At 41.0% G+C, this 22723-nt stretch overlaps 1 protein-coding gene across 1 annotated transcript in view; it reads right to left on the bottom strand.

The window, feature by feature from the left end:
* The window catches only part of LMNTD1 (lamin tail domain containing 1), an 86515-nt gene extending 64072 nt beyond the window's left edge, over positions 1-22443 (bottom strand). Inside the window, exon 1 of the mRNA XM_053554362.1 lies at positions 22327-22443. The gene's annotated coding sequence lies outside the window, so the exon portion shown is untranslated. The remainder of the gene's footprint in view (positions 1-22326) is intronic.
* Positions 22444-22723: the final 280 nt, after the last annotated feature.

The following is a 22723-nucleotide window of genomic DNA, read 5'->3' as shown; positions in this document are numbered from 1 at the left end:
TGATAGTGTTCAGCTGTGGGCCTCAGGGAGCCATTATGAGAGAACTGCCCCTGCGAGCTCCGCCCTCAGGGTCCCAGAGCAAGAATCAGGTGGGAGCTAGTAACCTAGTGACTGAGCAGCCTAAAGGCATGGACTGAGCTGCCTTATAGCCTTAACCCTCAGGGGCAGAGTGAGACCGGTTTTGACACACTGGGTAAGTGGATAGCCACTTCAGCAGTGATCCCAGTGATCCCAGTGATAAGCACTTTCCTAGGAAAGCTTCTGCTTAGCCAAGTTTGGAAGTTTAAAGTGCCTTTTAAGAGGGCTGAAGAGAGATTTAGGGTCTCCACCCTACGGGGTTTGAGAAATCAGTGGAGGCTGCCAGTCATATCAGCATTGTGATTAACTCTCATACCCCAGAAGACCATCTGTTGCCCAGACAACATTCAACAAGATATATATACTGCTTTGTTTTTGGTTGCTTGTTTTTTATTTTGTTGTTGTTGTTTCATTTTTTAATTTCACTCTTTTCCATACAGATTTTTTCTTTTCTTTTTCATTCTTTCTTTTCTTTCTCCATTTTTCTAGTTTAAATACAATTTCCCATTGCTGCCTTTTCAATAATTAGAACTGGGGCAGCGCCTGTGGCTCAGTGAGTAGGGTGCCGGCCCCATATGCCGAGGGTGGCGGGTTCAAACCCAGCCCCGGCCAAACTGCAACAAAAAAATAGCCGGGCGTTGTGGCGGGCGCCTGTAGTCCCAGCTGCTCGGGAGGCTGAGGCAAGAGAATCGCGTAAGCCCAAGAGTTAGAGGTTGCTGTGAGCCGTGTGACGCCACGGCGCTCTACCCAAGGGCGGTACAGTGAGACTCTTGTCTCTACAAAAAAAAAAAATAAATAAATAATTAGAACTTAATTTTGCTAGTGTTTCTACCCCTATTATTTAGTTTTTCACCCAATTTTATCCCATAAAGTTTTCTGTTTGCTTGTTTTGGTTTGATATATAGCATTTTGGTCTTTGTTCTCTATTCGGTGGAGGTGGGGTACTGAGTCCGATCGGGTTAGCAAAGAGCTGCTGACCTCAAGTGAACCACCCAACCGGGCACTCCCAGTGGTTGGGTTTTTTTTAAGGTTGTGTCAAAGTACCCTACTGTACACCTATATTGCTCTGTCTCCCTCTTTCTGGGCCTCGCTTCTTACTGTCAATATTCCCTCTTACCCAGCCCCTCTCTTTTCTCTATTTTCTTTTATTTATTTCTTTCTTTTTCTTTCATTTATCCCTCCTTGCTCTTCAACCTTCTCATCCTTCTGGTCCTGTACCAAAAGGACTCCGAAACCTTAGTCCACAGGCAAGGGAACTTCAAGAGCAAGAGGAAGTGAAAGGAAAATTAGGGCAAGGAAACAGATAAAAGAAATCACTCATGAGGAAGAATCAGCAGAAAAATCCTGGCAACATGAAGAACCAGTCCAAAGCAACCCCTCCAAGGGACCATGAGGTAGCTACTGCAGAGGATTCCACCTATAAAGAAATGTTAGGAATGACAGAAAGGGAATTTAGAATACACATGATAAAAACAATGAAGGAAATGATGGAAACAATGAAGGAAACAGCTAATAAAGTGGAAAATAACCAAAAGGAAATCCAAAAACAGAATCAAATAAGAGATGAATGATATGAAGACTATAGAAAGGATATAGCGGAGCTGAAGGAACTGAAGCAGTCAATTAGGGAACTTAAAGATGCAATGGAAAGTATCAGCAACAGGTTAGACCATGCAGAAGAAAGAATTTCAGAGGTAGAAGACAAGTTCTTGAGATAACTCAGATAGTTAAAGAGGCAGAAAAGAAGAGAGAGAAAGCAGAATGTTCACTGTCAGAATTATGGGACTTTATGAAGCGCTCCAACATACGAGTTATAGGAATCCCAGAAGGGGAAGAAGAATGCCCCAGAGGAATGGAAGCCATACTAGAGAACATTATAAATGAAAATTTCCCAAATATCACCAAAGATTCTAACACACTGCTTTCAGAGGGATATCGGACCCCAAGTCGCCTCAACTCTAACTGAGCTTCTCCAAGACACATTGTGATGAACCTGTCCAAAGTCAAGACAAAAGAAAAGATTCTGCAAGCTGCCAGGAGTAAGTGCCACTTGACCTACAGGGGCAAATCCATCAGAATGACTGCAGACTTCTCTAATGAAACTTTCCAAGCAAGAAGACAATGGTCACCTACCTTTAATCTGCTTAAACAGAACAATCTCCAACCCAGAATTCTATACCTGCTAAGCTAAGCTTTAAAATTGACGGAGAAATCAAATCATTTACGGATATACAAACATTGAGGAAATTCACCACAACAAGACCAGCTCTACAGGAAATACTTCAACCTGTTCTGCACACTGACCATCACAATGGATCAGCAGCAAAGTAAAAACTCAGAAATTAAAGGACAGAAACTAACTTCCACACTGATGCTAAAGATAAAACTAAGCAATGGACTCTCACAAAATAAGATAAATAGAATACTATCACACTTATAAATTATATCAATAAATGTTAATGGCTTGAATTCCCCACTGAAGAGACATAGATTGGCTGACTGGATTAAAAAACACAAGCCATCCATTTGCTGTCTGCAGGAAACACACCTGGCTTCAAAAGACAAATTAAAACTCCGAGTCAAGGGTTAGAAGACAATCTTTCAGGCAAATGGAATTCAGAAGAAAAGAGGAGTTGCAATCTTATTTTCAGGTACAAGTGGATATCAAGCAACTAAAGTCAAAAAAGACAAGAATGGTCAAAGGAAAAATACAACAAGAAGATGTTTCAATTCTAAATATTTATGCATCCAATTAAATGCTCCCAGATTCTTGAAACAGACCTTACTCAGTCTGAGCAATATGATGTCTGATAATACCATAATAACAGGGGACTTTAACACTCCTCTTACAGAGCTGGATAGATCCTCTAAACAGAAATTAAACAAAGATATAAGAGATTTAAATGAGATCCAAGAATAACTGTGGTTGATAGATGCATATAGAACACTCCATCCCAAAGATAAAGAATATACATTCTTCTCATCACCCCATGGAACATTCTCCAAAATTCTCCTGGGACACAAAACAGGTATCAACAGAATCAAAAGAATTGAAATTTTACCTTGTATCTTCTCAGACCATAAGGCACTAAAGGTGGAACTCAACTCTAACAAAAACGTTCAACCCCACACAAAGGCATGGAAATTAAACAACCTTCTGTTGAATGACAGATGGGTGCAGGAAGAAATAAAACAGGAAATCATTAACTTCCTTGAGCATAACAACAATGAAGACACAAGCTACCAAAACCTGTGGGATACTGCAAAAGCAGTTTTGAGAGGAAAATTTATCGCTTTAGATGCCTACATTCAAAAAACAGAAAGAGAGCACATCAACAAACTCACAAGCCATCTTATGGAATTGGAAAAAGAAGAGCAATCTAAGCCTAAACCCAGTAGAAGAAAAGAAATATCCAAAATCAAATCAGAGATCAATGAAATTGAAAACAAAAGAATCATTCAGAAAATTAATGAAACAAGGAGTTGGTTTTTTGAAAAAATAAATAAAATAGATAAACCATTGGCCAGACTAACTAGAAATAGAAAAGTAAAATCTCTAGTAACCTCAATCAGAAATGATAAAGGGGAAATAACAACTGATCCCACAGAGATACAAAAGATCATCTCTGAATACTACCAGAAACTCTATGCCCAGAAATTTGACTATGTGAAGGAAATGGATCAATATTTGGAATCACACCCTCTCCCTAGACTTAGCCAGGGAGACATAGAGCTCCTGAACAGACCAATTTCAAGCACTGAGATTAAAGAAACAATAAAAAAGCTTCCAACCAAAAAAATGCCCTGGTCCAGATGGCTTTGAATTCTATCAAACATTCAAGGAAGAGCTTATTACTGTAGTGCAGAAATTATTCCAAAAAATTGAGGAGAAAGGAATCTTCCCCCACACGTTCTATGAAGCCAACATCATAGAACCAGGAATGATACCAAAACCAGGAAAAGACCCAACCAAAAAGGAGAATTTCAGACCAATTTCACTCATGAATATAGATGCAAAAATTGTCAACAAAATTCTAGCCAATACATTACAGCTTATCATCAAAAAAGACATACATCATGATCAAGTAGGTTTCATCCCAGGGATGCAAGGCTAGTTTAACATACGCAAGTTCATAAACATTATCCACCATATTAACAGAGGCAAAAATAAAGATCATATGATCCTCTCAATAGATGCAGAAAAAGCATTCAATAAAATCCAGCATCCTTTTCTAATTAGAACACTGAAGAGTATAGGCATAGGTGGCACATTTCTAAAACTGATTGAAGCCATCTGTGACAAACCCACAGCTAATATTTTACTGAATGGAGTAAAACTGAAAGCTTTTCCTCTTAGAACTGGAACCAGACAAGGTTGTTCTCTGTCACCTTTACTATTCAATATAGTGCTGGAAGTTCTAGCCAATACAATTAGGCAAGACAAGGAAATAAAGGGCATCCAAATGGGAGCAGAGGAGGTCAAATTGTCCCTCTTTGCTGACGACAGGATCTTATACTTAGAGAATCCCAAAGACTCAACCACAGGACTCCTAGAAGTCATCAAAAAATACAGTAATGTTTCAGAATATAAAATCAATGTCCACAAGTCAGTAGCCTTTGTATATGCCAATAACAGTCAAGATGAGAAGCTAATTAAGGACACAACTCCCTTCACCATAGTTCCAAAGAAAATGAAATACCTAGGAATATATCTAACAAAGGAGGTGAAGGAACTCTACAAAGAAAAGTATGAAATCCTCAGAAAGGAAATAGCAGAGGATATTAACAAATGGAAGAACATACCATGCTCATGGCTGGGGAAAAAAATCAACATTGTTAAAATGTCTATACTTCCTAAAGCAATCTACCTATTCAATACCATTCCTATTAAAATACCAACATTGTACTTTTAAGATTTGGAAAAACTGATTCTGCGTTTTGTATGGAATCGGAAAAAACCCCGTATAGCTAAGGTAGTTCTTAGTAATAAAAATAAAGCTGGGGGCATCAGCATACCAGATTTCAGTCTGTACTACAAAGCCATAGTGGTCAAGACAGCATGGTACTGGCACAAAAATAGAGACATAGACACTTGGAATCAAATAGAAAACCAAGAAATGAAACTAACATCTTATAACCACCTAATCTTCGATAAACCAAACAAGAACATACCTTGGGGGAAAGACTCCCTATTCAATAAATGATGTTGGGAGAACTGGATATCCACACGTAAAAGACTGAAACTGGACCAACACCTTTCCCCACTCACAAAAATTGATTCAAGATGGATAAAGGACTTAAATTTAAGGCATGAAACAATAAAAATCCTCAAAGAAAGCATAGGAAAAACACTGGAAGATATTGGCCTGGGGAAAGACTTCATGAAGAAGACTGCCATGGCAATTGCAACAACAAAAATAAACAAATGGGACTTCATTAAACTGAAAAGCTTCTGTACAGCTAAGGAAACAACAACCAAAGCAAAGAGACAACCTACACAATGGGAAAGGATATTTGCACATTTTGAATCAGATAAAAGCTTGATAACTAGGATCTACAGAGAACTCAAATTACTCCATATGAAAAAAAGCCAACAATCCCATATATCAATGGGCAAGAGACATGAATAGAACCTTCTCTAAAGATGACAGACGAATGGCTAACAAACATATGAAAAAATGTTCATCATCCCTATATATTAGAGAAATGCAAATCAAAACCACCCTGAGATACCATCTAACCCCAGTGAGAATGGCCCACATCACAAAATCTCAAAACTGCAGATGCTGGCATGGATGTGGAGAGAAGGGAACGCTTTTACACTGCTGGTGGGACTGCAAACTAGTACAACCTTTCTGGAAGGAAGTATGGAGAAACCTCAAAGCACTCAAGCTAGATCTCCCATTTGATCCTGCAATCCCATTACTGGGGATCTACCCAGAAGGGAAAAAAATCCTTTTATCATAAGGACACTTGTACTAGACTGTTTATCACAGCTCAATTTACAATCGCCAAAATGTGGAAACAGCCTAAATGCCCACCAACCCAGGAATGGATTAACAAGCTGTGGTATATGTATACCATGGAATACTATTCAGCCATTAAAAAAAATGGAGACTTTACATCCTTCGTATTAACCTGGATGGAAGTGGAAGACATTATTCTTAGTAAAGCATCACAAGAATGGAGAAGCATGAATCCTATGTACTCAATTTTGATATGAGGACAATTAATGACAATTAAGGTCACAGTGGGGGTAGGGGAAGGGGAGAGCAGAGAAAGAAAGAAGGAGGGAGGGGTGGGGAAAGGAAGAGCAGAGAGAGGGAAGGAGGGAGGGGTGGGGAGAAGGAAGAGCAGAGAGAGGGAAGGAGGGAGGGGGGTGGGGCCTTGGTGTGTGCCACACCTTTTGGGGGCAAGACAGGATTGCAAGAGGGACTCTACCTAACAAATGCAATCAGTGTAACCTGGGTTATTGTACCCTTGATGAATCCCCAACAATAAAAAAAAAAAAGTGACATATGATTTGGCCATTGAAAAATGGAATAAAATTTTGACTAGAGAAACTGTCAAAGAAATTACAGATACAGGAAATAGCACTGGCTCATATGAAAACTGAGAGGCAAAGCTGTAAAACAAGGTTGGTCCTTAGGTCCTTAATGTCTAGCTAGGAAACAGCTACACAAAGCTAAAGTCAAGGTCTGCATTACTGAAAAGAATTAGGTTCCTGAATCAACCCTATAACATTTCTAGTTAACAGAATTTGCTGCCTCTTGAGAGTCCCTGTCTCAACTTTTAGTTCTTTCTTTTCCTTGTACTGGTCTAAAATATTTTTCCTATAGCTTTCACCTCTTTGTTTAAATTCTACCTTTTATGTCCTCGCGGAACAAAAGAATTTCTCTTTCATACAGTTATTCAAATAAAGAAGATGGCTTTAATTTTTTTTGAAAATCATTCCTTCGGCCACAATCGCTCTCTCTTCAAGCACTCAACGTATGTCACAGCTGTGGATCTTTCCCCACACTCATCACTGGACTCCACTGAACTGAGATCCCCCTTCAGGTGAAATGCTCCCATTGGACACAATTCTGGCAACGTGAATACACATTGGAGTAACCATTGATTCTAAATATCATGGTATAACTGATGAAGTTTAAGGCCACTTTCATTTGGATTTAATTTAGTGGGGAATGCAGGGCCATTAAAGGTTTTTGAGGAAAACTTTTTGCTGGTAGTGTAAAGATGGACTGAAGAAGAGAAGAACGATGGAGAAGAAGTTATTAGGAAACCAGGGTAATGGTACAGGATAAAGGCAGTGAGAAGCCCAGTTAAAGTGAACAGTACAAATGGGAGGGAAGGGGAAGGTGACACAACAGGGCTTGGCATCTCACTATATGGAGGAGGAAGAAAAGCCATAGAAACTTCCAGGGGTGTTAGTTTGAACTGGGAAAACAGTAGTCTCGTTTGATCAGATACAAAAGTCTCCACGCACAACTGACTTCAGAGGAAGATGCTGGGTTGGGTTTGGACACAAGTTTGAAGTGACGGCCTAGGCACAAGCCTGAAGGAAAGTTGGAAAGTTGCTTGCTAAAGAGACCCCAGGGTAGCACCTGCTTTTAGGGTCTTGAAGGAGTCAGAAGAAGCAGAGGGGGAGAGTGGAGAGACCCAGTGTAAAGCAGAGCAGGAACTCAAGAGAGGGATAAAGTTTTATCCTCAAATGCCAGGGAAGGAGAACGCACACCAAGGCAGAGCTATCGCACTGGGTGATTAAGACCGAGCACTAAAGGCAGTTTTAGTGAGTATCAGAGACAGGGGATGAGGAAGGGAAGACCACAAAGACAGAAGAATTTAAAACATCCTTGCTAATCAAGGCGAGGAAGAGGATTAACAGGGCTCAAAGGAAATTGTTCGATATTTTGATGGTTGTAGAAGGGGTTGTTTTGTTTTCTTTTTTTGTTTGTTTGTTTGTGTTTTGTTTTCTTTAGGTTGGGGAGACCTGAGCAAAGACTGTGAGGAACAGTGTTCCATTTTAGAATTTTACATTATCTTAAAGGAAAAAAACTTAATGAGAAAATTCGCAAAATATAACTGAGAAATAAAGGCCTCCCTCTTTTACTTGCTCTCTCGTTCACACACACATGTGCACACGCAGAGCCATAAGTACTGCTAAAATATTTCTTTGACTCTATTTTTTCCAGGCAAGTGGTTTTGGAAAGTGAGCCTGATCCTACTTTCTTAGGGAGCAAATGCTTTGCAATCAAAAATTAGATTAGAATGGGCCTTATTTTATGCCAATCTGATTTAAACAGCTGTTTCTACATTTGGATTTCCTTTGCTCACCATTTCTAATTCCTAACAATTCCTCTTCAGCAGCTTTCTCTGTATTATGTATGGTGGAATTTAAGAGAATAGTTCTATCTGTAGGAGTATTTTCTCCCTGAAACAGCAAAATTACAATGCAGGGATTGAGAGTGCTTCTTAAGCTCGTTTTACCATCTTAGGCATTAACATAGTTATACCTATTCAAAGGTTTTAGTGTGGGTTCAGTGAGGTTTAGAGCTTTGCTTTCCACTGACAACCACAGAAATAAGGAAAATACTGTGGCATTCCATAAAAAGATAGTAAAATTAGAATTTTTCATAGTAACTCAAATGCTTCTCATTCAAACCAATGAATGAATAGCCTGAGAAAAGTACTTTGTTTCCTACAATTAACCAGCTCCATCTGAGTCTGTGAGGTTCCTAGCACACACAAACACACTACACATTGTCCACAAAACTGAACAACTACTCATAGCTTGGAGTCAAGGGTGGATTTCACACTTCTGGGCATTGGACAGTCTGTTCCTTTTCCTATCATTCTTTCTACTTGGTATCTGCCTGGAAAAGTCCTACTGCTACTCAAGACTTAACTCAAGCAATTCTCTGTCTAGGAAGCCTTTGCTGAGTGACTCAGGTAAAATAAACGAATTGTACCCTATATATTCCTTCACTATCAATATCTACTTGTACGCCCAGTGCCTAGCCCAGTGTCTGCTCCAACTGTTTTTTTTTTTTCTTTTGCTGAGTGAATGAAGCTCTGATGAACCTATCTAGGTACAGAAAAAAATAAGAGGAATGAATTTTTATATTTTAAAAAGTGTAGTCTGGCTTGGCGCCCGTAGCACAGTGGTTACGGCGCCAGTCATGTTCACCGAGGTTGGCGGTTTGAATCCGGCCTGGGCCAGCTAAACAACAATGACAACTGCAACAACAACAAAAATAGCTGGGCATTGTGGCGGGCACCTATAGTCCCAGCTACTTGGGAGGCTGAGGCAAGAGAATCACTTAAGCCCAAGAGTTTGAGTTTATTGTGAGCTCTGACGCCAAGACACTCTACAACGGCGATGTAGGGAGACTCTGTCTCAAAAAAAAGTGTAGTCTCCCACGTGTAATTTAAAGGATACTGTGTGTGGTAGACTGAAAATGGCCCCAAAGCCATTTAGATTCCAATTTCTGGGACCTAATATGGCAAATGTAACTTTATAGGTATGGATTAAAGTCATAATCTTGGGATAAGGTGTATTACCTGGGTGGGCCTAATGATGGATTCACAGGTGTTCTTATGAAGAGGCAGAGGGAGATTTGGCAGAAGAGGAGGAAAGCAATGGGGCGATGGAAGCTGGGGAGAAGGCACCCGCAGTGAGGGGCTGCAAGGCTAGACAGGAGAGCAGCCTTCACAAGCAACTGAGAGGCAGGGAACTGGATTCTCTCCTGGAGGCTCCAGAGCAAAACACCTGGACTTCAACCCAGTGAGACTCGTCTGGACTTCTGACCTCCAGAACCACAAGTGTACGGCTGAGTATTGTTTTAAGCCATCAAGTTGGTGGTAACTTGTTACAGCGGCACAGGAAGCCAGTGCACCAGCGATGCTTCTCCCTCTAGACCAATAAGTCCTCTTACAACTGGCTGACATTACGAATGAGGTAAAAATAAAATCAAGATTAGCTTAGAAGGCAAAACACCTCTATTAGTTTTGACTCTTCCATTTTTTTATTAGACATTTGAGTCAGGACCACTGGGCCTGACTTTCCCGAGGTTAAAACCTGCCCAGTCTACTTCTAGGAGTTGTGATGAGCAACCACACGGCATAAAACAAACAAAAGCATTATGTAAACTGTGACAAAATGTAAAGTATTATGATGACTACTTACTCCTGTGGACCTGAAAACGGAAAGCATCTGATATAATGTAAATGAACCCCATCTGATAATTGACACTGTAGTTCAGTTACAGCACCTGACCGTGAAATTTGTGTATATTTGTTCAGGGAATAAGCAAATGAATGAAAGCATGAATGAATGAGATTAGCTTATTGGAAAATAAATTCATTACCAACAGAATCTTGTTGGCAATGGAACAGAGGAAAAAGAAATTTGAGGAAGAGGCACAGTACTTGAAAAGTCAAGGCTACAGTGTACCACTTGTGATGGGGGTGGCAGCTACCCCAGTGGAGGATGTGGGAGGGGGGTACTGGGTGAGAAATGGGACTACAGTAGATTCCTAAATGGAGTCGTCATCAGAGGAACAACTGAACAAGCCGAGGGCGAGCACCCAGAGGGGTAGGAGGAAAAGCAGAGAGAAGTATCACGGACAAAGGAGAGTTTCCAAAGGTAGGAGGGAATGATTCTCAACGCCAAGTGCTGCCAGTGGCTGGGAACAAACCGCAGTGTCTACGAAAGGTCTCCGTGGGGTTTAGTGAGGTCAGGAAGGTTGACTGACGAGGGGCTGACAGGGTGGGAACTGTGCTCCTCTTTTCTGTCCCTGCATAGTTAGGGGACAGAACAACGTACCCTTCTCGCCCCATCAGCTGCCTTTTCTGGATCCATTTCTTACTTCTCTTGCTCTTGCTTCCAGCCTCATGAATTCTCCACTTTGTCCTTGGCACTGAGCACAGACAGTACCTGGGCTGTGCATACACCCATTTCCTTGATAAGCTCACTTTATTTCAAATCCTCAATTATCAGGTCTCTGGGCGACACCTTTAATGCTGACCTCCAGCGCAACACATCTGGAAAAGATACAGTTTCCAGACATCCCGCAGAGCAATCAACCAGAACTGGGACCAAGACTAGAGGTTTTTTAAAATTTCTTTTGATTTCAGAGACTGGAGTTTAATCTGCCTTTATGATACTATCATGTCCAGTAAACTTAGTGCCCATTTCCTTTGGGATGTCTTCCTTCTAAAGGTAATTTTCAGAAACCTAGGAAGAGAATAGGGTGCCAGAGGTTACTGCAGAAGAGCAGATCGCAGAGTCTAGCTCCGTGGGAGACAGGCTCAGATTTGAAAGTATGCTTGGTAAAAAGGAAAAGTGGCTGGATTCATTTGCTAGGGCTGCCAAAACAAAGTACCGCAGACTGGGTGGCTTAAACAACAGACATCTATTTCCTCACAGTTCTGGAGGCTGCAAGTCCAAGACCCGGGTGTGGCAGGTGTGTTTTCTTTGCGGCCTCTCCCCTAGTCTTGTACGTAGCTGTCTTCCCTCTCTTTGTGTCTGAGTCTTAATCTCCTCTCCTCGTCAGAAAACCCATCCTATTGAATTGGGGTCCACCCCAGTGACTTCATTTTAATCACTACTGTAAAGATCCTGTCTCCCAATGCTGTCTCATTCTGAGGTACTGCGGGATAGGAATTCAACAGATAAATTTGAGGGAACATAATTGAGCCCGTAATAGCAGTCAAAGATAGAATAAGGGTCAGTTAAAAAGGAGAAATTTAGGCAGCAAAACAAACTCCTTGCTCACTAGGTGAGAGATGGGCACAAGCAAGTTGGCAGAGGAGGTCACCGTAGGTCATACTGACCCCAAGTCAGCAGTGACTGCAGTGGAATACGTACCCACAATCTGGAAGGGAAGTAATTCAGGGGTTCTTCTTTATAGTAACTGGAAGCACCACATCCAATTCTGAGCACTGAGCCAAAAAAGGATGTGAAGATTTTAGACAAGGTTCGGAGAAGAACCATACAGAAACATTAGAAAGTAAATATGCTGGGCGGTGCCTGTGGCTCAAAGGACTAGGGCGCTGGCCCCATATGCCGGAGGTGGCGGGTTCAGACCCAGTCCCAGCCAAAAACTGCAAAAAAAAGGAGAAGAAAGTAAAGATGCTGAGATTTCTCTGCCTAGGAATGTGGAGGCTGAGGATTTATCTATGCTTTCTGACTCACAAGATGCTGCCTAATAAGAGAATGACCTATCCATAAATTAGATAGTGAAAGAAAAGAAATTCAGATTCGTCATAAATTTTTTCAGGTCTTTCTTAACAATGTACATGATTAAAAACTGGAGTTTAGTTCTAAGGTAGATTTTAAAAATAATGATAAATTGTTTATTTCAGGCTATTTAACGTGACTCAGCCTAAAGTTATGAGCATGCAGAACGTAGTCATTCGTTTATTTGACAAGTATTTATTGGTGCCTACCATGTACCAGGCACCATTTCAGACTGAGCAGTGAATCAGCAAAGGTCCTGTGCTCATAAAGTTTACCTCTATTAGGGGAGACAGACTACATAGGCGTGCACGCAGCCACACACACGCAGATAGCCATAAAGTCTATGAAGTAAATAAATAAAGCAGGATAAGAGTAAGAGAATAAATGACTGATACTAGTTTAGACAGGACAGCCAGGGAAGGATCTCTAAAGAAGAAATATTTAAACAAAGACGTGCATGAATCAATAATGATAGCCCAGATTTAGTTAGCCACACATTACACTCAGCTCTTTATCTTTACAATAATTTATTGAACAACGACTCAGCATGACAAGGAGTGAACTATTGATACATGCAACAATGTGGGTGAATCTCCAGAGAATTACATGGAGTGAAAAAAGCCAGTCCCTAAAGGTTACATACTGGATGATTCCACTTACACAACATTCCTGAAACGATAAAATGATAGAAATGGAGACAAGATTAGCGTTTGCCAGAGGTAAGGAGCCAGCTGGGGTAGAGGGAAATGGATGTGGCCATGTGAAGGCAACATGAGGGATCTGGTGCTAATGAAAACATTCTGTATCTTGATGGTTTCAGTGTCAATTTCCTGGTTCAGTACTGTACGATAGTCTTGTTAAGATGTTACCATTGGTGGAAATTGAGTATAGGGCCTAAGGGGTCTCTAAATTATTTCTTACCACTGAATGTGAACTTACAATTATTTCAAAATAATGTTATGATTTCACTTACATAACATACTGGAAAAGGAAAAACTATACACAGGAAACAGATCTCTGGCAGCCAAGAGCTGGGGGGAGGGGTGACCAGTAGTGGACTACAAAGGGGCACAAGGAAATATTTTGGAGTGACAGAAATGTTCTATATTTTGAGTATCGTGGTAGTTACATGACTATGAGGTTTGGACCATCATGTCTGAGAACTCCTTCCAGAAAAAGCGCTACATACTTCATCACTAAATATTACTACAGTTACCAGATGCCAAGGTGAGTACTTCAAAGGTGACTGTAGCAACAGTCAGCGACGAGGTATGTAGTACTTTTTCTTGGATGAGTTTTTGAACTTAACTGTCAGACCTCATATGTGATTATCAGAACTCAGAACTGTACAGTAAAAAGGATAAATTATACTACATGTAAATTATACCTCAATATAGCTGTTTTAAAATTAAATACTAATTTATTTTACAAAGGAGGAAATTGAACTTCAGAGATTAAATAATTTCCTCGATAACTTGTACAGCTAGTAAGACTCACAGCTCTAAGTCTGGCTTTTTCCCTAGCTGCTATTAATATTTATTTAATTATTTAAATTATTAAATTAAATTTAATGAATTATTTAACTATAATAGTTAATGTCAATATTAAAATTGAGGCCCTGATGGGCCCAGAATTCTTATTTATTCATTTTTAATGGGTATGACCTATAGGTAATAGGTGAATTTTACAGCGCGTCCATGCCCCGTACTGTCTTGAGTACCACTGAGGTGCCACCCAAACCAGACACTTCGCTGGTATCAGTCAAGCCTGCAAGGCAGGTGTCTACTGAGCAGACAGGAGGGGGATGCGATTTCTTGAACAAGTGGAGAGGTTGGCCCTTATTAGGATCAATGGCTTATCCATGGTAACAGAGGAAAGGTGGGTATCATGACAGATACAGGCGGAGGGAGCCTGCAGGAGATCTCATCTGATGGGCTCTACTGTACTAGACAGTGAAAATGGGGAAGAGGCGATAAAAAATTTCAATAAAGAATTGACGGGCATTTCCTGAACATGATACAATACTCTTCTTTATTATAAAACTTCATCATGCTTAATGAAGAGAACCACCATGAGGAGGTTGACGAGAAAGTACGTCAAAGGCAATGCCAAGTGACAAACAGGCAGACAGTATCATTTTCCACGGCTGGTGTGTGAGGCCAGGCAAGGGAGAGGTTTCTTCTCCCTGAGTGAGGTGAAGGAGGTTTTACACAGCAGGTAACATTTGAAGCAGCCTTTGAAAGACACGTTGGTAATGGACAGGCACTGTTCCATGTATTTAATCTTCAAGCCGGTCCTATGAGAGGTGGGTATTACTGTGTCCTCACTGTCCAGGACGGAGATTGACGTACAAGCTCACACAGCGGGGGTGTGCAGCACCCACGCAAACTTACCTGTCTGTTCCCAGAGCCTGCTCTCGCAATTACTTCCTCAATCTCCACTTGTTTTGGACTATTTTCACAATTTAAAAGTGTCTTCAACTTCCTATTTGTCTTTCTGTAGTTGATTATATGTCAGATAACTGTAGGATTTTACTTCAGATGAACATTTTGATTGATCTCAACCAAGCCCAAGCATTAGAGTCACCAGGGGAGCTTTCACAAAATTCTAAGTCCCAGCCTGTACTCTCAGGGATTCTGATTTAATTGGTCTTGATTGGAGCCAGGCTTCAGTGTTTTTCAGATCATTCCCCAGGTAATGCACTGTGCAACTGTGGTGAGAACCACTGGGGTGAAATAGAAGAGTTCTCAGGGACAGATAAAAGAATGATTCAATACTTGCAATATCATTGCTTTGGGTTAAGAATGTTAAGGTCCCAAAATCAACAGATGCTGACATGGGGACAGAAAGAAGGGGACACTATACACTGTTGGTGAGACTGCAAACTAGCACAGCCTCTATGGAAAGAAGTACAGAGCTTCCTCAAAGAACTAAAAGTAGATCTAATTTGATCCTGCAATCTACCCCAAAGATAAAAAGACATTTTACCACAAGGACATTTGCACTTGAATGTTTACAGTAGCACAATTCACAAATGCAAAGATGTGGAAATAGCCCAAGTACCCACCTACACATGGATTAATAAACTGTGGTATATGCAGACCATGGAATACTATTCAGCCATAAACAGATGGAGACTTTGCATCTTCTGTAACAACCTGGGGAGAGAGACATTCTCGTAAGGAAAGTATTGCAATAATGGAAAAACAAGCATCATATATACTCAGTACTAAATTGACACTAATAAATTAACAACTACAGGCTCACTTCAGAGAAAAATCAATTAAATTCCAGTGGGGGGAAGAAGGGGAAAGAGTTCAGTAAGCTCCCACCCAACAGACACAACTCAGGGGTGTATGGTACATTGCCTGGGTGAAGGACACAGCTACAACTCGGACTTTAACCTCACAAATGCAAACTATGTAACCTATCATATGTACCCTCATATTAACCTTAAACAAATAAAAAATAGAATTTTCTCCCTTAAAATATTAATTTTGCTTTGGGTTGGAGCAACATGTTAAGTCTCTACAAAGATTTTAGTAGAAGTGACTTCATCAATTCTCTTTTCTCCTTGTGTTGAGACCTTTGGAAGGAGCCAGGATTAGCTCACCTAGGCCTGGACAGCAAAGGTAAAATAGGAATCAGAGCAGCTAAGATTGAACAAAAGGCCAAGAATTTGCTCTACACCTTGTAAAATAATTTGACAACAATTTGAATATTTACCAATGGAATTTAATAACTAACTCTAAGACCAATCCAACTGCTAACATGACCTAATGATAAGCCTAATAAGTTTCAAGAGCATATTCTGGCCAGCAAAGAACAAAGATGGCTAGGCTATAAGGTTCAAGAAGGGAGGTATTCTATCTGCTGTCTCCATAGTAACTAGCATAGTATTTAATATCTAGTAATCATTCATTGAATGTCATTGAGTGAAATTCATTAACAACCTCCATCAAGGTGAAATGATTTGCCCTAGAATAGGAAACAGGTTAAGTATGGTCCTTGCCATACCGCTGTAAGATCATTCTATAATTTGTTTCAATTTATTTACTCATTTCCCCCTTCAGTGACATTTAGATTGTTTCCAATTTCTTTGCTTTTAAAAACAACACTGCAGAGGACACCTCTGTGTGTATTTGCCTGTGCACTTGTTCAGAAATTTCTCCAGGATATATCCACCAAAGGAGAATCACTGCATCAGAGACGTGTGCTCTTCAACCACATCATATATGTACACGTGGCTAAGCAGCTTGCCAGCTTTATACTCCAAATAAAAATACAAAAAGCAAACTGAAGGAAAAGATTACTGATTTGACTTAAATGTGTAAAAATTCTTCTGTATTCTTCTATAGGACAAAAGATACAACAAACAAAGCTAAAATACATGTAGTTTCTTTCCAGGGCATGTAAAATATATAATAAAGGAACTCTAAGTTGCCTTTTGTATCCAGTTCACAAGATGGCTGAGAGACCTGGGCTCCCTTTTCTTGTCTGCATTTGCCCTGTGAAGTTGTTTAAGAGAATATTCCCATCTCCTGATGGTTCCTTAGGGCAGCTTGGCTGGTAGCAGGCAGGCTGTGATCCAGGAAAGAATGAGCTAAGACTGCAGGTGCTGGTTCTGCTATTCTCCCAAAGCCAATTCCCAGCACAAGGCAGGTGGGGGTGGTGGGCGGGGCAGCCTGAAGCCCCTCCCACTGCCTCTGGCTTTCCCACTGATCCCTGAGGACTAGATTAGGCAAAATGGACAATCAGGCTGCCCTGAGCATAACTAATGCAAAAGAATTCTCACCAAACCTGATCATAGATTTGTCCTCCTTTTTTGAGACATTGGTTGTAATATTTTTGTCCGACATATACATTCTGGCTTTAATCAAATAACTCATAGTATAGAAGTGCCTAGCTCAGGCATCCTAAAACTTTTTAAACAGGGGGCCAATTCACTGTCCCTCAGACTTTTGGAGGGCTGGACTATAGTTTAAAAAATAAAACTATGAACAACTTCCCATGCACACTGCACATATCTTATTTTGAAGTAAAAAACAAAACGGGAACAAATACAATTCACACCGCTTCATGTGGCCCGTGGGCCGCAGTTTGAGGACGCCTGGCTAGCTCTTCTAATTGAACTCTATATCTCCAAAAGCTCTAGCTTTATATTCAGGATATGTGCAATATATACATACGTGACCATGTGTATTTTATGATTTAGGCTTTCTTCTAACTCTGCTTTAAAAAGAAAAGCTTAGAGAGAGAAAAAAAAAGTTTAATTACTGCCATTGCTTTCTTTAAGTTACAACCCCACAGCTGCTCTTCACAGGAGGCTGTATTTTCCCACAGGTGATTGTCTTCAGATGGAGCAACTCCTACAGGGATTCCCCATACAATGGGCACTGCAACAAAGCAGCACCTTTTTTTACATGTTAATGAAACAATATTTCTCAGCTTAATTCCATTTAATTCTATGTTCTCACTTCTAATATTAAAGTTAGCAAAATAAATTTTGCAATTTATAAAATTATAAAATATGCTTTTAAAATTACAATTGTTTTAAATTTATAATTTTTGTAATTTAAAAATTACACAAGTTTGTTTTTTTTGTCCTCTCTCTGAAAGATACAAAAAGTGGTAAAATGTACCTTTTCAATGTAAATGCTTTTCTTTCTTCTATAAGATAGGAGCAAATTTGATAGCTTTTTCTGCCACAGCAAAAGTTCTGTTGTTATATTATTATTTGACTCTTCCCTTTGTCTGTGCTCCTGGTACACACTAATTTCTCCCAGAGCAAGGCATTTAGTTTTACTTCTCTCTGAATTGACTTCCTTCCCTTATACTGAACTTAAAGTACTAAACTCAGCACTGCAGCTTCAGCCACTGGCTCATCTCCATTCTCTCCTAAAACCTAACATATGATAACTACATGTATTAACACAGTAATACATTTGGGGGGGCATTATAATTTTCTTTTAATTTTTTACTTTAAAGTATTTGACAAGTGAGGATTGTACATATTCAAGGTGCACAGTGATTTGATATATACACACAATGGTGATGACTATTACCCATTAATGAACACATCCATCACCACCCCACACTGTACTTCAGACTCCCAAAAATTATTCATCTTATATTTAAAAGTTTGTACCAACATCTTTCCATGTTTGTTGAATGAATACTCCTCTTTGACTATTTTTTCTTTCACTTACTCATTTTTGTACATTAAACAAATGTTTATTGAGCCCCTAAAACCAGGCTTTATCCTACATTTTGGAGATAATAATAATGAACAAAACACAGTCCCTCCCCTCAAGAGGATAACATTATTGAGGGACTGGAAAATATGGTCAGTAAAGTGAGGGAAAGTGAGTGGGCCATGGAGAGGACTTTAGCTTTCATGCTGAGTGAGATGGGCAACTATCACAGGCTCTGGACAGAGGACGACATAGTTTCCGTGCAGAGTGAGAGGGTCCCCCTCACAGGTGTGGGGAGGGCACACGTGGAAGGAAATAGACCAATCGGGGTTATCACAACTATCTGGGCCCAAAACCATGGTGGGTCAGACCAAGGTAGCAGTAGTGGGGATGATAAGAAATACTTAAAATCTGTTTATCTTTCAAAGGTAATGATTTCCTGATGGAGTGACCATGGGGTGTGAAAGAAAGAAAGAGCCCTAAGGTTTGGGGCATTAGAAGGGGTCCTTCCTGGAGAAAGCTGTAGAGGAGTAGGCTTGAGAAAGGAGAAGGGTCAAGTGTTGGGTTTTGAATATCTCCTCAACAACTAGTACTATCTTATATGGTGAAAATAATAATGATCTTGTAAGATAGAAACTCAGGGGCCTGAAAATCCAAATACCCTCAGGGCACACAGCAGGTAACCTAACCTATGACTTAGCCAAGTGGAAAACCACAAAGCAGTGGTGGGGTTGTGAACTGGAAAGTTCACGCATGACCCACAGGCACTGAAACAAAGCAAAAAGTTGTGCTGGCCAGCATTGCCCTTGACCTTGAGTTTGGGGCCCCTGCAAAATAATATCAAAATCACTGGCTTCCATCCACATCATCCTTAGTTCATACTTACACACTAAGTAAGTTGTGCCTTCTGCTAAAGGGGGCTTATAGCTGAATTCTGTAGGCCAGAAACTGCCTTCTCCATCATTCTATCATTTGTGCGACAAATATGTATTAAGCCTTTATGCTGTGCCAGTCATAGTTCTGAAGAAGACATCATAGCAAATGGATAGGGTCAAATGGCTTTTAAGGTTCCATTAGTCCCCCACATATTCATATATGACCCCTCTGAATCTCAATTATAAAAACAAAACACAAACACACTGATTCTGTGAAGTTAAAAGAGATGTTTGACATTTGAGGTCCATGCCCTAAAGTTTATGTGCTGAATTCATAGGACATCTTTTTCAGGAGCCCCTCTCTTATTTTACACATAATTTTAACAAACCTAAACACTTGTTTTTCTAACTCCAAACAAAATCAAAAATAAGTTGGCAAAAGAAAGGGGAGGGGAAAACTACTACAGGCAGGCACACTGTGAAGGGCTAGATGTTCAAAGACATGCAGTCGCCCTGCTACAGGGGAAAATCACAACACCCTGAAATAAACACAAGAATTACTTCCAATGTGGCAATCTGAGGAGACTTCATGATTTTCTATGTGGGCAAGAAGCCCTAATAAACCTAAAGACCTCACCATTTTAAATAACAATATAGTTAGGGCTGGTTACCTCATAAGATTTACATCAAACTCATAAACTGCTTTAAAAAGAGAGAAAATATATGATTCATTCAAAAGATTTCCCTGAAAATAACCAATGTATGCACTTAAAAAGGAGTCTGTGCAGGTATTTGGACAATCCATCAAAGTGAAACGCCTCATTCTCCAATACCACTGAGTAACTGCTCTAATCCTCTAGTCTATGGGCCACATCTGTGTTCAACAGATGCTAAAAACACACTCTCCACACACCTTCCTGCTTGCAGAAATGGCCATAGACCCTCTCACATCACTCACCCACTTCCTCCCTCCCACCGGCATTCCAGGGTCTAGCAGCTTCTGACCCCACTGCTAGGGCCCACTCTTTGCTGCCTGAGCTCACCTGTTGCCTTGATTGCAGGATTCAGCTGCCCTGGGTCTGACTTGGTGCCCCTTGGAATGGTGCTGCATGTGAGAATCCCAGGTACCCACCCTTTCCCCCTGGGCTTGCACACCTCAGATCCCAACTCAGCTTGGGCCCAAACTTGGCCTGCACTTGGGTTGGACCCACCAGAGCTCCTCAGGACTTGATATTCAGCATGCACTGAAACACCATACGCCTATGAAAAGCGCAGAACCATCGCACCATCAGTAGGGATGAAATACGAGTTGTTTCTACGTATTTTTCTTTTCAGATGTGGTCAACTCAGAATCACAAATTTTAGTCTTTAAAGTATTCTTAAAGTGTGCCATCAATCTCAATCTAAATACTGTCTACAAACCTACCAAATTCTGCCAGTTTTCCTGGGCCTCCCTTATTTTCAGAAATACTTATTTATGAAACAGGAAGAGGTACACAGTTCAAAGCTGTGATATAGTTAAAGGGTTAATATAAGAATTAAACCAATGACCTTAGCTGTTTAAAGCAGAAAAAAGTGCTCAACAGTAGAACCTGACAGTATGGAGCTAAGTCTGAACCTACCCACCTTCTTTGATAGAAAATATGGCACCCCTTCTCAGAAGAAGGATTTTTAGGAATCATTTCCTACTACCGAGTAAGCAGAATCATTACTATAAAGTAGGCATATTTAAATAGCACATAGGCTTTGGTAAGAAGTGTTTTTTTTGTTTTGTTTTTGTTTTTGTTTTTTTGAGACAAAGTCTCACTCCACTGCCCTGGTAAAATGCTGTGGCACAATAGCTCTCAGCAACCTCCAACTCTGGGGTTCAAGCAATCCTCTTGCCTCAGTCTCCCCAGTGGCTAGGACTACAAAGCGCCAGCACAACACCCAGCTGGTTTTTCTATTTTTAGTAGAGACCGGTCTTACTGTTGTTCAGGCTGGTCTCGAATTCCTGAGCTCAGGTTGGGATCACTTGCCTCAGGCTCCCAGAGCGTGAGAATTAGAGGCAGGAGCCACCGCACCCTGTCTACAAGTTTCTAAAGTTAATTTTTGTCCAAAGTAAAGTGGTGCTGAGATACCATTATTTGTAAAATTAATTACATTTAACAGTATGACCTGGGTGTCAAAAATACATCCAGACCACAAAATCATTTCTACAAACAAATTACCATATCCTTTATCCAAAGTGGCAAACATCACGTTGTCCTCGAGTTACCCCTGCAATGGAAATTCTATTATTTTCAACTGCTATGTGGAAAAACTGAGTCCTATAGACAAAAGTGAACAAGAGCATTACAATAATCACAACAGATGTAAGCGGGTTGGACACACACATCCGCACAAATACCAAGCACAGCGCCAGGGCAGAGTGATAACGGGCACACCACTCCGTCCTCTCCGTCCACACTTACTCCCACTTTTTCCTTTCAACTGAGCATGCAGATGGCACCGTGAGCTCAGTCCGAGTAACAACGTGCCTCTGATTTCACAACAGTCCAGCAAGCTGCCTCAACCAACAGCTTTCAGAACTGAGTGGTCCCAAGTTTCCGTTTGTATTTTTCAGGGCCCTGAACTACAACACCTTTCCACCGCAGCTCGCTGCTAACAAGCGTTCAAACGACCGATTTGGGGGACAATGAGGCACAGAGGGGGCTCTGGAGCCGGCGGCCGCCAAGCGCACAGCCCTGCAGCAGGGACGCCCCCGTGCCGCTCCTGCCCCTGCAGAGACCTGGCAGCCTCCGTACAATCCCTGGAACCAGTCCGCCCTCACGGTCGGCGGGCCGGCTCCGGGGGTTCTAGAACCTTCCGTGCCTCATCTAGCTGAGCCTCCAGCTTGACTCCCTTCAGCTGCTGCTGAACACCTGTTCTTTCCAGCTTCCCGTCTATTCCTTACCTTTCTGTCTTTATCTAAGTAGAGGACTTTCTTCGTCCAAAAGCCTCCTCTGCCCTGGGGGTTGCCCGCGACCTGACCGGCTGAGCCTCAGCCTCATCACCACCAAGACAGGTTGAGGGGGCAGCCAGAGAGGCAGCCGCTGAGCCTGCGGGCAGCACCTCTGCCTCCCTCTAGTGGTGCCCTCCGGAAGCCTGGGCTGTGCAGACCTTTGTATTAGGGGCTTTGAATTTAAAGGGAATGATTCAAGCCTCTTCGCAAATTGGTTGTTGTCTATTACGATTTTCTAACAATTCGCCCTGCTTTACTGAATGGCAAAGAAAGTAGGGTTATAATGCTCTCTTTTTCTCTTTTAGATGACTTTGCCATCTGAAAGTACAAGACAGATACTTTTGGGTCT

Source organism: Nycticebus coucang, chromosome 12, assembly GCF_027406575.1.
Source record: "Nycticebus coucang isolate mNycCou1 chromosome 12, mNycCou1.pri, whole genome shotgun sequence".
Classification (NCBI taxonomy): domain Eukaryota; kingdom Metazoa; phylum Chordata; class Mammalia; order Primates; family Lorisidae; genus Nycticebus; species Nycticebus coucang.
This window is presented reverse-complemented; position numbering and strand designations above follow the sequence as displayed.